This window comes from Cajanus cajan, chromosome 10 (genome assembly GCF_000230855.2).
Source record: "Cajanus cajan strain Asha chromosome 10, NIPB_CcT2T_4, whole genome shotgun sequence".
Classification (NCBI taxonomy): domain Eukaryota; kingdom Viridiplantae; phylum Streptophyta; class Magnoliopsida; order Fabales; family Fabaceae; genus Cajanus; species Cajanus cajan.
This window is the reverse complement of record NC_138526.1, coordinates 9,048,517-9,065,833: the sequence shown is the minus strand read 5'-3', so window position 1 is coordinate 9,065,833 and position 17,317 is coordinate 9,048,517. Positions and strand designations below refer to the sequence as shown.

The 17,317-nt window shown below is 31.3% G+C and overlaps 1 long non-coding RNA gene across 2 annotated transcripts; it reads left to right on the top strand.

The window, feature by feature from the left end:
• The first annotated feature begins 992 nt into the window (after nt 1-992).
• LOC145952598 (uncharacterized) lies at nt 993-16,458 on the top strand. 2 transcript variants are annotated; one of them, XR_014430075.1, is made up of 3 exons: nt 993-3,677; nt 4,754-10,095; nt 16,213-16,458. It is a non-coding gene; the product is annotated as an uncharacterized LOC145952598 (long non-coding RNA). The 2 variants fall into 2 exon arrangements; XR_014430076.1 differs by lacking the exon at nt 16,213-16,458 and adding an exon at nt 11,172-16,206 and having other exon boundaries at nt 994-3,677.
• Nucleotides 16,459-17,317: the final 859 nt, after the last annotated feature.

The following is a 17,317-nucleotide window of genomic DNA, read 5'->3' as shown; positions in this document are numbered from 1 at the left end:
GGGCACCGACAGTTTCCTCAAAATACAACAAAGGTCTGGAGAGACTGTACTCGCATCCCAATCCGGTATACGACAAAGCCGTGAGGGAAAGGTCTGGAGAGACTGTACTCGCATCCCAATACGATATACGACAAAGCTGTGAGGGAAAGGTCTGGAGAGACTGTACTCGCATCCCAATCTGGTATACGACAAACCCGTGAGGGAAAGGTCTGGAGAGACTGTACTCGCATCCCAATCCGGTATACGACAAAGCCGTGAGGGAAAGGTCTGGAGAGATTGTACTAGCATCCTAATCCGGTATACGACAAAGCCGTGAGGGAAAGGTCTGGAGAGACTGTACTCACCTCCTAATTCGGTATACGACAAAGCCGTGAAGGAAAGGTCTGGAGAGACTGTACTCGCCTCCCAATCTGGTATACGACAAAGCCATGAGGGAAAGGTCTGGAGAGACTGTACTCGCATCCCAATCCGGTATACGACAAAGCCGTGAGGGAAAGGTCTGGAGAGCATATACTCGCATCCCAATCTGGTATACGACAAAGTCGTGAGGGAAAGGTCTGGAGAAATCGTAGTCGCATCCCAATCCGGTATACGACAAAGTCGTGAGGGAAGCTGAGCTGCGAAAATACTCCCTCTTCAACAAGCTACAAATAAAAGAACGCACTATCACAAGAGAAACAATGGAGCATCTACTTGAAGATCGAAAACCAGGTGTACAGTTTGTCAGACTTGTTACCCAATAGAGTATGCAACCAACACTCAACTACTCTAAAGGGCAAGGACACGAGCAAATACACCTGTCCAAGGGAAGCAACGTAGAAGCATCAACACAGAGATGAGAAGAAGACTCAGACGAAATGTCTACGTCTTTACTTGCCTTTGGAAAAGCAACACAGCTACTCCAAAGAACAAGTAAAGAGGGGCAGCTGTAGACACCCAATTTCATCCGGGGGCACATAAACAAGAAAATGGACCTACATCATGAAGGAAAGGAGCTCCCGAAGTAGGCAAACAACAAGACAGGATATCAGAAGGCCCAAAGGTCAAATAAGGTTGTTTTAGTAGCCCGGAACGGGCTGTTCCAGAACCGGAACGGGTCGTTCCAAACCTCGGAACGGGCCGTTCCAATATCAAAACGGGTCGTTCCAACGTGACTAAAACTCCTAAAAAGCCAATATCGGAACGGGCCGTTCCAATATCGGAACGAGCCGTTCCAATTCCGGAACGGGGCCGTTCCAATTCCGGAACGGGGCCGTTCCAATACCGGAACGGGGCGTTCCAATATCGGAACGGGCCGTTCCAATACCAGAACGGGCCGTTCCGTTTTCAGAACGGGCCGTACTAGGGAGCTGAATTTGAAAATAACGTTCAGATCCAGAACGGGCCGTTTCGAATCCAGAACGGGCCGTTCCGGCCCACATCTGATGCCTATAAATTGAAGCCTCGGGCACAGTTCTCATGGCGGCCAGAGAAATTTCGAATAAGACTCCTTTTAGCACGAAAATTCTTTATCTCTCTCCCTTCTATTATATTTTTTTGAGATTTGTGTCGCATTTCTATATTCTCTCTCCCTCCTATTGTATTTCTTGAGATTTGTGAGGCATACTGTAGTGTGAAAGGTCGCCACAAAGCACCTTTTCCATATTTGAAGATTCAATAAAGCTTGTTCAAGAGGTATTTCATTCAATCTTCTTTTCTTCTTTTTATTCCTCATTTTTTATTTCCTTTTTATTATAATAAACGTCATAATGTAGATATTTTAGAGAAATTGCTTAATTTATATTTTAAGTATGTAAATAAACATTATTAAAGGGGATTTAATATTTAATCTATTAATTCTTATTACATTATCTTCATCATAGGGTACCGATTTAGGGCGTTGTAGGGGTGCTTAATACCTTCAATACACGTAATCGACCCCCGAACCCAATTTTGGTTATCAAGGCCATTATTGGATCTTTAAAAACCTTTTCTTTTTCCAATGTTTTGAGTAAAACATTGGTGGCGACTCCATGAACCATTTTTCAAAACCATTAATTAAGGATTAGTCTGGTGTCCGGGCATTCCTTAATTGATGAGATCTTTAAAAGGATGTATAAACCATAGGTCGCAAGATCGGAAATTTTCAGGTTGCGACAGAGCTGTCAGCTTATCCTTGTACACTGTTCAGGGAGTTTGCCAATTTGTAGGTCATTAAGCTCGTCGATGGTACTTGGTCGTTGGTCATGGGATTTCGATTTGGGATCCAGGTCAGCGATGTCAACCTGGGTTATGTGAGCCACGGTAGATGTAACATCCTAAATTTTATAACTATTTATCTATGTGTTTCTACAAATTATTATATATATTAAATACTATGTAAGTTAATGTGAATGAAATTTATGTAGCATTATTTAACCAGATTTTCTAAATTCACTAACATTATTTTATTATCTAAATTGACTGTTTCTCGGACAGCGTTGGGAGCACGCTGTAAAATATGAGAAACTCAATTTAAGAAAATTTAAGTAATCTATAACCTAAATAATAATTTATTGAGTGTAGATTAAGAATAAATACAGTTAAGAGAGAAAATCTCTAAATTAAAATTTATAGAAATTCTCTAAGGATTTAACAAGAAAAAGTTATTCTGCTAAAACCTTAAGCTAGAAAATTATGGAAAAATGTTCAAAAGGATATAAAAATGTTATCATCAATATAGTATGCTTGGAATAATTAATAAAAATGTATAGTTAGGAGAAATTAAAATACAAGTCTCAACCAATCAAATTATGACATATAAGCAAATCCTAATTTATTTATTTAATATTAATTAACATAATTAAGAGATGATCAAGAGACAAAAGTTTGTATTTTTAATGGTCAAGATTCTAATGATGATATTATTTTCTCAAAATTATAATTAATTTGTAAGATATTATAATAATTCTACAATATTCTAGAAAGTTCTACAAAACTCTCCAAAGTACATATCTAATTACCAAATAATTAAATGGGTTGGAAGCTTAACTTTTAAGATATTCAAATAACTCAAGAAAGTTCTACAAAATTCTACATAATAAGAAATCTAGAATGGATTAGATGCTTAACCATTAAGATATTTAAATAATTCTACAAAATTCTAGGATGTTCTATAAATTTCTACAAAAAAAAAGGGACACATAATCACCATGTGATTAAAATGAATTGAAAACTTCATCATTAAGATAACTAAATAACTCTACAAAATTCTAGAAAGTGGACATCTCATCACCAAACTATTAAATAAATTGGAAACTTAATCATTAAGATACTTAAATAATTCAAGAAAATTCTAGAAAGTCCTATAAATATCTACAAAATGGACACCTAATCACTATCTTATTAAAATATCTTAGGAAATATCAAGAAATATCTACACATCTAGAAGGTTGGAGAATGGAGGTGGAGACTAGTATAAATAGAGGAAGCCACACACCAAAAAGCTCACCAACAACCCTTAACAACTAGACCTAAACCAATTCCAAGAAACACCCAAAAATACTCCATCTTTTCCACAACCAAGGAGTAAAACAAGGAGTAAACAACTAAAATTTCAAGAAAAGGGGAAGAAAGGAAGAAGATAAGAGGAAGAGAAAGAAGTAGGAGAAGAAGAAATCAAGGAAATTAGGAAAAAGCTAGCCAGCTTGGAAAAATAGGTATGGGTTAGATGTTTAATTTTATTCATGTCTATATAATGGTAGAATAAATATTGATCTTTACTTATAAGTTTTGATGCATGGAACCTTAGGTTATTTGATATGGTTTTTGATTGTACTTTTTGATAAATTTGAAGTTTTAAAGTTGAATCTTGAAATGGTTGATTGTTTATGATTGAATGTTTCTATTGAAGTTGTTTGAATTGTATTTGAAGAGTTTGATTGAGAATAGTTTTTGAAGTGATAGATTAATAGTAATGCATATTGCATATTGCATAATGTCATTTTGAGTCAAAAGATTTTTGGGGGGAAAAGAAAAGAATTTCAAGAAAATAAATATTTGAGAAATGAATTTTGTACTAAGGATATTTGATAGAAAAAGAACGAGTTTTGTAATTTTGAAATGATACTTTTTATGTGAATTCTTTTCTTTATGTTTACTATCCGAAACATTGGTGGCAAGAGATTGATTGAGAATTGTGATAGTGGGTACTGTCAAGGACAGTTGGCAGTACTAGATGGATCAAGAAAAGGATAAAGTGAGAGAGAGTTTGATATGGTTGTGAAAGTATGACTGAGGTATTTGTTTTATGCTACCAATGTTAGAAGATAGTAAACGGGGTTTGAGTAGAATGGGTAAGACGGGACCTCTGGTCTGGGGGATAGACCTTTGGTCTAGGGAGTGTTTGGGCATGGGCAATCCCATAGATGGCCAGTCTTTATTGATTCTGTGTCGTGGTAGCCTGCCGGGTGCACTAACACTCTGACTACTGTCTACTTGTTCGCGTTTAGTGAGGCATTGCCGAATCACTGGACAGAGTGATGTTAAGCTCTAGCTTCACTAAACACTCAAAAGGGAAAATCTCCATGGAGTAATGAGTCAAAACGATTTTTAAAAGTATATTTTCAGTCAAAATCTGCATCTCATTCTCATAAGCATATTGCATTATTTGGACTATTATCAATTTTTTATGTATATTGATAATTGTATGAACTTATTATGCACTTGTCTTATTTGTTTGTGTGAGATGTGAATGAAATTAAATGTCTAACCCCATAAATATTTTTAAACCCAGATATTGGAGATCTCATAATGCAGAAAAATTGGATGTGCAGTTAGAAGATCAGATGCAAAAATCCAGAGCATAGGATGGGGGGTTTTATTTTACTAAGTTGTTATAAAATGGTTTGTAATATCTAGTAACTTGTATTTAATAAATTTGTTTTCAATATAAATTTCTTCATTTGTTTAAGCATCTTTTCTACAAAATTATACTAATAATATAAATATTATTAACCATAAATAATTAGTTATGATTACCATATGTAATCTGGAAAGGGGGTTACATTAGTTGGTATCAGAGCTCTGGTTATGCATCTTTAGGGCTTGTGAGTGTAGGTCCATTAGGTTATAAGCTTCTTAAGTTCTGTGTAGAATTTTTTTAAAATTATTTGATAATGATTGTATTTGTTTGAAAGTTGGTTGAATTCGTATGATATTATATTCTTAGGAAATTGCAATATTAGTTGTCCAATTAGTTTAACCAAAGGGTGATAGTAAATCTAGGTAGAAAGGTCTCCTAGACGTGATATTGGTGTTACTAGATTGATTAAGAGAAATAGTTCATGGCACAATTTATATGAGAATTGGCGTAAGTTTTAGTCAAGAAGTAAATTCTAGTGGATGGAACCATATTAGTCAACTTTAAGAAAAATGATCTACTTTAAGTTATAGAAAATTTGAATTTGAAAGAGATGAAGAATGGATTTAGATATTCAAGGATATTGTCATAGCTATGGAATGTCTTGATAAATGGAGATTTTATCATACTAGGTTCCAGTTTTAAGGAGATACTAAAGTTTGGTGGAATGTTAGCTAGAGGATGTTAGAGAAAAAGAGAGAAATCATTGCCTAGGATATATTTAAACTTTATGGAGAAGTATTTTACTACTAGTGTTAGAAATTTAAAGGAGGTTAAATTCAATAAACTTATGGAAATTTGGAATTTGCTACTAAATTTGAGACACTGGTAAAAATAATCTAGATATTTGAACCTCACCTTTGAGAGAGAAAAAAAAATGAGAAAGGACTAAGATATGATATTAGAAAGGTTGTAACTTCGTGGATAAATGCGAAACAGAGGAACATATGGATATGATTGCATAAAAGTAGAAATGTTGGAATGTGGCAAAGGTCTTTTGACTAATAAGTTGTATTTTTGAGACCTCAATTTTTGGATGATGTTCTAGGAAGGGAAATAGAATTTAGTGTAGATTTAATTGCTTGTAACAAACCTATTTCAATGGAGCCTTTCAAAACATTACCATTAGAATTAGTTGAACATAAGAAACAATTAGAAGAATTGTAGGAACAATTTATTAGACCAAGTATATCTATAGAGGGATCCTTAGATTTGTTAGAAAAATGGAGGTTCTACATTAAGTATAGATTATAGACAATTACATAAGGTAACAATAAATAATAAGTACCATTTTCCTAGAATAGATTATTTAATGGATCAACTTAAAGGAGCTACTACATTTCTAAAATATATTTAAGATTGAGATCTAGATCATCAAATAACAGTTAGGATAGAGGATATTCTAAAGATTGCATTAAGGGAAATATATGAACATTATGAATATCAAGTGATGCCTTTAGGGTGACTAATGGTCTCACAGACTTTCTGAATTATATGAATAGAGTGTTTAGAGCATAGTTAAATAAATTTGTAGTTGTATTTATAGATCATTACTATATTACAAAAGTAAAGAAGAATAAGAAATTCATTTAAGGATAGTTTTGGAAGTGTCAAGGAATAAACAATCATCATCAAAATTGTGTAAGTGTGAATTCTGGTTGGAGGAAATAAAATTTTTAGGACATGATATTTCAAAGGAAAGAATAAGTGTATATCCTTCAAAAGTGGAAGTTGGAATGGAAGTGGAGGAACCTAAAATTGTAATTGAGATTAGAAGTTTTCTAGGTTTAATCGGATACCTTAAGATCCATTGAAGGATTTTCAAATATAGCAAGACCTTTAACATAATTGACTAGGAAATATCACCTTTTTATTTGGAGTCAAGAAATGGGATTAGTTTTTGAGGTGTTATATTAAATAGGATCCAAATTAACCTTATGAAGTATCAGGGGTTAGGTTGGGTATCAATGTAGAATAAGAGAATGGTAGCTTATGTGTTCAATTATTTGAGGCCACATGAGATAAGTTATCATACCTATGATTTAGAATTAGCCACTATAAAGATTTGGAGACATTATTTATGGATCTAAATTTGATAGTGACTGTAATAGTTAAAATGTTAATTTGACCAGGAAGAGTTGAATATGAGACAAAGAAGGTGGATGAAATTTATAAAGGATTATGATTTTCAATTATTATTTCATCGAGGAATGGCCAAGGTATTGGTCAATCCTTTGGATAGAAAAGTCATTCATGTTTCAGCTATGATGATAAAAGAAACAGAATTGATATTTGGATACTTGAATTAGTATACTATTAGGGAAAAGGATAAAATAAAATGATATTAGGAATGATTCTATAAATAATGGGTTCTTAGAGGAAATTAAGGATATATAATAGAAGGGTGAATTTATACAAGGGAGGAAAATATTGATAGGAATAGGTAAGGTTGGAGATTTTAATTTAGAAATGAAAAATATCATACGATCTAGTAATAGAATTTGTATCCCTAATAATATTGAATTAAAAGATTTATTTTTGGAGGTAAGACGTATAAGTAAATTATTTATCTAAGAGCTATTAAAGTCCATACAGACTTGAAAGAGAGGTTTTAGTGTCCTAGAATGAAGAGGGGTCGTTGTAGAATATCTGGCACATTGATTAATATGTCAGAGATCTAAGATTGAGCATAAGAAACCATTTAACATGTTGCAACCATTGAAGATCCTAGTATGGAAGTAGGATATTGTACCTATGGATTTTGTAGTAGGTTTATCTAAAAACCTCATGAAGTTGTGACTCTATTTGGGAAATTATGGATAAATTAACTAAGACTGCACATTGTATAATGGTATATATTAGGCATTACCTAGAAAGATCAGCACAATTTTACATAAAAGAAATTGTGATGTTACATGAAATACCTACTACCATTGTATTGAATAAGGATCCTAGGTTTGATCCAAATTTTGGAGGGAATTCTATAAAGCTCTAGGAAGTAGAATACACAATAGTTCAACCTATCAACCTTAAATGAATGGACAAATAGAAAGGACTATTCAATCATTCAAAGATCTTTTGAGAGCTTGAGTATTAGAAGAAAAATTTAGTTGCATGGGAAGAAAATTTACCTTTACTAGAAATTACATATAATAATGTTATCATTGTAGTATGGGTTTAAGATCCTGATGAAGCATTCCATGGATGTAAATGTAGAATACCTTTAGTTTGGTGTTAGGATGGTGATAATTTATAAGGCCATGATCCAACAAACCATAAATAAGGTAAAAATAATTTAGGAGAAAATGAAAATTTGCATAGACTCGATAGAAAACTTATGTTGATAAAAGGAGAAAACCTTTAGAATTTCAGAAAAGGGATCATGTATTTTTGAAAGTCACACTTGTTACTATAGTTGATAGGTCTATAAAATTTAGTAAATTTACCCCTAAATATACTAGACCCTACCAAATTCTGCATCGAGTTGGAAATATCACCTATTAGGCAGTCTTATCACCTTTCATGAGATGTTCCATGAGTCACAATTAAGACAATATATCTTAGATCTGACACATGTCATAGAACGTAATCATATGGAGATAAAGAAAACCCAACAATTGAACCAAACCCTATTAAGATTAAGGGTAGAATGATTAGGCGTGTAAGAATGGAAAGAAATATATATCACTAGTTAAGGTTATCAAGAATGACACAAGAGATAACAACATTTGAAAACTCAAGGAGAAAATGAAAGTACAGTACTTTCACCTATTTATATAGAATGTGGTAGAAATTTCGAGGACGAAATTTATTTAGCGGGGAAGAATTGTAACATCCTAAATTTTATAACTATTTATCTATGTGTTTCTACAAATTATTATATATATTAAATACTATGTAAGTTAATGTGAATGAAATTTATGTAGCATTATTTAACCAGATTTTCTAAATTCACTAACATTATTTTATTATCTAAATTGACTGTTTCTCGGACAGCGTTGGGAGCACGCTGTAAAATATGAGAAACTCAATTTAAGAAAATTTAAGTAATCTATAACCTAAATAATAATTTATTGAGTGTAGATTAAGAATAAATACAGTTAAGAGAGAAAATCTCTAAATTAAAATTTATAGAAATTCTCTAAGGATTTAACAAGAAAAAGTTATTCTGCTAAAACCTTAAGCTAGAAAATTATGGAAAAATGTTCAAAAGGATATAAAAATGTTATCATCAATATAGTATGCTTGGAATAATTAATAAAAATGTATAGTTAGGAGAAATTAAAATACAAGTCTCAACCAATCAAATTATGACATATAAGCAAATCCTAATTTATTTATTTAATATTAATTAACATAATTAAGAGATGATCAAGAGACAAAAGTTTGTATTTTTAATGGTCAAGATTCTAATGATGATATTAGTTTCTCAAAATTATAATTAATTTGTAAGATATTATAATAATTCTACAATATTCTAGAAAGTTCTACAAAACTCTCCAAAGTACATATCTAATTACCAAATAATTAAATGGGTTGGAAGCTTAACTTTTAAGATATTCAAATAACTCAAGAAAGTTCTACAAAATTCTACATAATAAGAAATCTAGAATGGATTAGATGCTTAACCATTAAGATATTTAAATAATTCTACAAAATTCTAGGATGTTCTATAAATTTCTACAAAAAAAAAGGGACACATAATCACCATGTGATTAAAATGAATTGAAAACTTCATCATTAAGATAACTAAATAACTCTACAAAATTCTAGAAAGTGGACATCTCATCACCAAACTATTAAATAAATTGGAAACTTAATCATTAAGATACTTAAATAATTCAAGAAAATTCTAGAAAGTCCTATAAATATCTACAAAATGGACACCTAATCACTATCTTATTAAAATATCTTAGGAAATATCAAGAAATATCTACACATCTAGAAGGTTGGAGAATGGAGGTGGAGACTAGGATAAATAGAGGAAGCCACACACCAAAAAGCTCACCAACAACCCTTAACAACTAGACCTAAACCAATTCCAAGAAACACCCAAAAATACTCCATCTTTTCCACAACCAAGGAGTAAAACAAGGAGTAAACAACTAAAATTTCAAGAAAAGGGGAAGAAAGGAAGAAGATAAGAGGAAGAGAAAGAAGTAGGAGAAGAAGAAATCAAGGAAATTAGGAAAAAGCTAGCCAGCTTGGAAAAATAGGTATGGGTTAGATGTTTAATTTTATTCATGTCTATATAATGGTAGAATAAATATTGATCTTTACTTATAAGTTTTGATGCATGGAACCTTAGGTTATTTGATATGGTTTTTGATTGTACTTTTTGATAAATTTGAAGTTTTAAAGTTGAATCTTGAAATGGTTGATTGTTTATGATTGAATGTTTCTATTGAAGTTGTTTGAATTGTATTTGAAGAGTTTGATTGAGAATAGTTTTTGAAGTGATAGATTAATAGTAATGCATATTGCATATTGCATAATGTCATTTTGAGTCAAAAGATTTTTGGGGGGAAAAGAAAAGAATTTCAAGAAAATAAATATTTGAGAAATGAATTTTGTACTAAGGATATTTGATAGAAAAAGAACGAGTTTTGTAATTTTGAAATGATACTTTTTATGTGAATTCTTTTCTTTATGTTTACTATCCGAAACATTGGTGGCAAGAGATTGATTGAGAATTGTGATAGTGGGTACTGTCAAGGACAGTTGGCAGTACTAGATGGATCAAGAAAAGGATAAAGTGAGAGAGAGTTTGATATGGTTGTGAAAGTATGACTGAGGTATTTGTTTTATGCTACCAATGTTAGAAGATAGTAAACGGGGTTTGAGTAGAATGGGTAAGACGGGACCTCTGGTCTGGGGGATAGACCTTTGGTCTAGGGAGTGTTTGGGCATGGGCAATCCCATAGATGGCCAGTCTTTATTGATTCTGTGTCGTGGTAGCCTGCCGGGTGCACTAACACTCTGACTACTGTCTACTTGTTCGCGTTTAGTGAGGCATTGCCGAATCACTGGACAGAGTGATGTTAAGCTCTAGCTTCACTAAACACTCAAAAGGGAAAATCTCCATGGAGTAATGAGTCAAAACGATTTTTAAAAGTATATTTTCAGTCAAAATCTGCATCTCATTCTCATAAGCATATTGCATTATTTGGACTATTATCAATTTTTTATGTATATTGATAATTGTATGAACTTATTATGCACTTGTCTTATTTGTTTGTGTGAGATGTGAATGAAATTAAATGTCTAACCCCATAAATATTTTTAAACCCAGATATTGGAGATCTCATAATGCAGAAAAATTGGATGTGCAGTTAGAAGATCAGATGCAAAAATCCAGAGCATAGGATGGGGGGTTTTATTTTACTAAGTTGTTATAAAATGGTTTGTAATATCTAGTAACTTGTATTTAATAAATTTGTTTTCAATATAAATTTCTTCATTTGTTTAAGCATCTTTTCTACAAAATTATACTAATAATATAAATATTATTAACCATAAATAATTAGTTATGATTACCATATGTAATCTGGAAAGGGGGTTACATTAGTTGGTATCAGAGCTCTGGTTATGCATCTTTAGGGCTTGTGAGTGTAGGTCCATTAGGTTATAAGCTTCTTAAGTTCTGTGTAGAATTTTTTTAAAATTATTTGATAATGATTGTATTTGTTTGAAAGTTGGTTGAATTCGTATGATATTATATTCTTAGGAAATTGCAATATTAGTTGTCCAATTAGTTTAACCAAAGGGTGATAGTAAATCTAGGTAGAAAGGTCTCCTAGACGTGATATTGGTGTTACTAGATTGATTAAGAGAAATAGTTCATGGCACAATTTATATGAGAATTGGCGTAAGTTTTAGTCAAGAAGTAAATTCTAGTGGATGGAACCATATTAGTCAACTTTAAGAAAAATGATCTACTTTAAGTTATAGAAAATTTGAATTTGAAAGAGATGAAGAATGGATTTAGATATTCAAGGATATTGTCATAGCTATGGAATGTCTTGATAAATGGAGATTTTATCATACTAGGTTCCAGTTTTAAGGAGATACTAAAGTTTGGTGGAATGTTAGCTAGAGGATGTTAGAGAAAAAGAGAGAAATCATTGCCTAGGATATATTTAAACTTTATGGAGAAGTATTTTACTACTAGTGTTAGAAATTTAAAGGAGGTTAAATTCAATAAACTTATGGAAATTTGGAATTTGCTACTAAATTTGAGACACTGGTAAAAATAATCTAGATATTTGAACCTCACCTTTGAGAGAGAAAAAAAAATGAGAAAGGACTAAGATATGATATTAGAAAGGTTGTAACTTCGTGGATAAATGCGAAACAGAGGAACATATGGATATGATTGCATAAAAGTAGAAATGTTGGAATGTGGCAAAGGTCTTTTGACTAATAAGTTGTATTTTTGAGACCTCAATTTTTGGATGATGTTCTAGGAAGGGAAATAGAATTTAGTGTAGATTTAATTGCTTGTAACAAACCTATTTCAATGGAGCCTTTCAAAACATTACCATTAGAATTAGTTGAACATAAGAAACAATTAGAAGAATTGTAGGAACAATTTATTAGACCAAGTATATCTATAGAGGGATCCTTAGATTTGTTAGAAAAATGGAGGTTCTACATTAAGTATAGATTATAGACAATTACATAAGGTAACAATAAATAATAAGTACCATTTTCCTAGAATAGATTATTTAATGGATCAACTTAAAGGAGCTACTACATTTCTAAAATATATTTAAGATTGAGATCTAGATCATCAAATAACAGTTAGGATAGAGGATATTCTAAAGATTGCATTAAGGGAAATATATGGACATTATGAATATCAAGTGATGCCTTTAGGGTGACTAATGGTCTCACAGACTTTCTGAATTATATGAATAGAGTGTTTAGAGCATAGTTAAATAAATTTGTAGTTGTATTTATAGATCATTACTATATTACAAAAGTAAAGAAGAATAAGAAATTCATTTAAGGATAGTTTTGGAAGTGTCAAGGAATAAACAATCATCATCAAAATTGTGTAAGTGTGAATTCTGGTTGGAGGAAATAAAATTTTTAGGACATGATATTTCAAAGGAAAGAATAAGTGTATATCCTTCAAAAGTGGAAGTTGGAATGGAAGTGGAGGAACCTAAAATTGTAATTGAGATTAGAAGTTTTCTAGGTTTAATCGGATACCTTAAGATCCATTGAAGGATTTTCAAATATAGCAAGACCTTTAACATAATTGACTAGGAAATATCACCTTTTTATTTGGAGTCAAGAAATGGGATTAGTTTTTGAGGTGTTATATTAAATAGGATCCAAATTAACCTTATGAAGTATCAGGGGTTAGGTTGGGTATCAATGTAGAATAAGAGAATGGTAGCTTATGTGTTCAATTATTTGAGGCCACATGAGATAAGTTATCATACCTATGATTTAGAATTAGCCACTATAAAGATTTGGAGACATTATTTATGGATCTAAATTTGATAGTGACTGTAATAGTTAAAATGTTAATTTGACCAGGAAGAGTTGAATATGAGACAAAGAAGGTGGATGAAATTTATAAAGGATTATGATTTTCAATTATTATTTCATCGAGGAATGGCCAAGGTATTGGTCAATCCTTTGGATAGAAAAGTCATTCATGTTTCAGCTATGATGATAAAAGAAACAGAATTGATATTTGGATACTTGAATTAGTATACTATTAGGGAAAAGGATAAAATAAAATGATATTAGGAATGATTCTATAAATAATGGGTTCTTAGAGGAAATTAAGGATATATAATAGAAGGGTGAATTTATACAAGGGAGGAAAATATTGATAGGAATAGGTAAGGTTGGAGATTTTAATTTAGAAATGAAAAATATCATACGATCTAGTAATAGAATTTGTATCCCTAATAATATTGAATTAAAAGATTTATTTTTGGAGGTAAGACGTATAAGTAAATTATTTATCTAAGAGCTATTAAAGTCCATACAGACTTGAAAGAGAGGTTTTAGTGTCCTAGAATGAAGAGGGGTCGTTGTAGAATATCTGGCACATTGATTAATATGTCAGAGATCTAAGATTGAGCATAAGAAACCATTTAACATGTTGCAACCATTGAAGATCCTAGTATGGAAGTAGGATATTGTACCTATGGATTTTGTAGTAGGTTTATCTAAAAACCTCATGAAGTTGTGACTCTATTTGGGAAATTATGGATAAATTAACTAAGACTGCACATTGTATAATGGTATATATTAGGCATTACCTAGAAAGATCAGCACAATTTTACATAAAAGAAATTGTGATGTTACATGAAATACCTACTACCATTGTATTGAATAAGGATCCTAGGTTTGATCCAAATTTTGGAGGGAATTCTATAAAGCTCTAGGAAGTAGAATACACAATAGTTCAACCTATCAACCTTAAATGAATGGACAAATAGAAAGGACTATTCAATCATTCAAAGATCTTTTGAGAGCTTGAGTATTAGAAGAAAAATTTAGTTGCATGGGAAGAAAATTTACCTTTACTAGAAATTACATATAATAATGTTATCATTGTAGTATGGGTTTAAGATCCTGATGAAGCATTCCATGGATGTAAATGTAGAATACCTTTAGTTTGGTGTTAGGATGGTGATAATTTATAAGGCCATGATCCAACAAACCATAAATAAGGTAAAAATAATTTAGGAGAAAATGAAAATTTGCATAGACTCGATAGAAAACTTATGTTGATAAAAGGAGAAAACCTTTAGAATTTCAGAAAAGGGATCATGTATTTTTGAAAGTCACACTTGTTACTATAGTTGATAGGTCTATAAAATTTAGTAAATTTACCCCTAAATATACTAGACCCTACCAAATTCTGCATCGAGTTGGAAATATCACCTATTAGGCAGTCTTATCACCTTTCATGAGATGTTCCATGAGTCACAATTAAGACAATATATCTTAGATCTGACACATGTCATAGAACGTAATCATATGGAGATAAAGAAAACCCAACAATTGAACCAAACCCTATTAAGATTAAGGGTAGAATGATTAGGCGTGTAAGAATGGAAAGAAATATATATCACTAGTTAAGGTTATCAAGAATGACACAAGAGATAACAACATTTGAAAACTCAAGGAGAAAATGAAAGTACAGTACTTTCACCTATTTATATAGAATGTGGTAGAAATTTCGAGGACGAAATTTATTTAGCGGGGAAGAATTGTAACATCCTAAATTTTATAACTATTTATCTATGTGTTTCTACAAATTATTATATATATTAAATACTATGTAAGTTAATGTGAATGAAATTTATGTAGCATTATTTAACCAGATTTTCTAAATTCACTAACATTATTTTATTATCTAAATTGACTGTTTCTCGGACAGCGTTGGGAGCACGCTGTAAAATATGAGAAACTCAATTTAAGAAAATTTAAGTAATCTATAACCTAAATAATAATTTATTGAGTGTAGATTAAGAATAAATACAGTTAAGAGAGAAAATCTCTAAATTAAAATTTATAGAAATTCTCTAAGGATTTAACAAGAAAAAGTTATTCTGCTAAAACCTTAAGCTAGAAAATTATGGAAAAATGTTCAAAAGGATATAAAAATGTTATCATCAATATAGTATGCTTGGAATAATTAATAAAAATGTATAGTTAGGAGAAATTAAAATACAAGTCTCAACCAATCAAATTATGACATATAAGCAAATCCTAATTTATTTATTTAATATTAATTAACATAATTAAGAGATGATCAAGAGACAAAAGTTTGTATTTTTAATGGTCAAGATTCTAATGATGATATTAGTTTCTCAAAATTATAATTAATTTGTAAGATATTATAATAATTCTACAATATTCTAGAAAGTTCTACAAAACTCTCCAAAGTACATATCTAATTACCAAATAATTAAATGGGTTGGAAGCTTAACTTTTAAGATATTCAAATAACTCAAGAAAGTTCTACAAAATTCTACATAATAAGAAATCTAGAATGGATTAGATGCTTAACCATTAAGATATTTAAATAATTCTACAAAATTCTAGGATGTTCTATAAATTTCTACAAAAAAAAGGGACACATAATCACCATGTGATTAAAATGAATTGAAAACTTCATCATTAAGATAACTAAATAACTCTACAAAATTCTAGAAAGTGGACATCTCATCACCAAACTATTAAATAAATTGGAAACTTAATCATTAAGATACTTAAATAATTCAAGAAAATTCTAGAAAGTCCTATAAATATCTACAAAATGGACACCTAATCACTATCTTATTAAAATATCTTAGGAAATATCAAGAAATATCTACACATCTAGAAGGTTGGAGAATGGAGGTGGAGACTAGTATAAATAGAGGAAGCCACACACCAAAAAGCTCACCAACAACCCTTAACAACTAGACCTAAACCAATTCCAAGAAACACCCAAAAATACTCCATCTTTTCCACAACCAAGGAGTAAAACAAGGAGTAAACAACTAAAATTTCAAGAAAAGGGGAAGAAAGGAAGAAGATAAGAGGAAGAGAAAGAAGTAGGAGAAGAAGAAATCAAGGAAATTAGGAAAAAGCTAGCCAGCTTGGAAAAATAGGTATGGGTTAGATGTTTAATTTTATTCATGTCTATATAATGGTAGAATAAATATTGATCTTTACTTATAAGTTTTGATGCATGGAACCTTAGGTTATTTGATATGGTTTTTGATTGTACTTTTTGATAAATTTGAAGTTTTAAAGTTGAATCTTGAAATGGTTGATTGTTTATGATTGAATGTTTCTATTGAAGTTGTTTGAATTGTATTTGAAGAGTTTGATTGAGAATAGTTTTTGAAGTGATAGATTAATAGTAATGCATATTGCATATTGCATAATGTCATTTTGAGTCAAAAGATTTTTGGGGGGAAAAGAAAAGAATTTCAAGAAAATAAATATTTGAGAAATGAATTTTGTACTAAGGATATTTGATAGAAAAAGAACGAGTTTTGTAATTTTGAAATGATACTTTTTATGTGAATTCTTTTCTTTATGTTTACTATCCGAAACATTGGTGGCAAGAGATTGATTGAGAATTGTGATAGTGGGTGTAGACCCCTAAAATTGTCCGGGTCGGAAATAAGACTCGAAGACTCTCAAAGATCGAAGGAAAGTCAGCCAGAAGGACTCCCAGAAGACCATAGGATGACTATCTGTAGGTTTAGAGGTCTTAGAGTAGCCAAAAATAAGAAAGTGGGAGGTTTGGAGCTCAATACGGCCTCCTTGGAGTTCAGTGCGGTCGTACTGCACATTTTGAACTACAATACGGCCGCACTGAACTCAATACGGCCGTATTGAAGTTTCTGAACTTCAATACGGCTGCATTGAATTTAATACGGCTGCACTGAACTTCAATACGGCTGC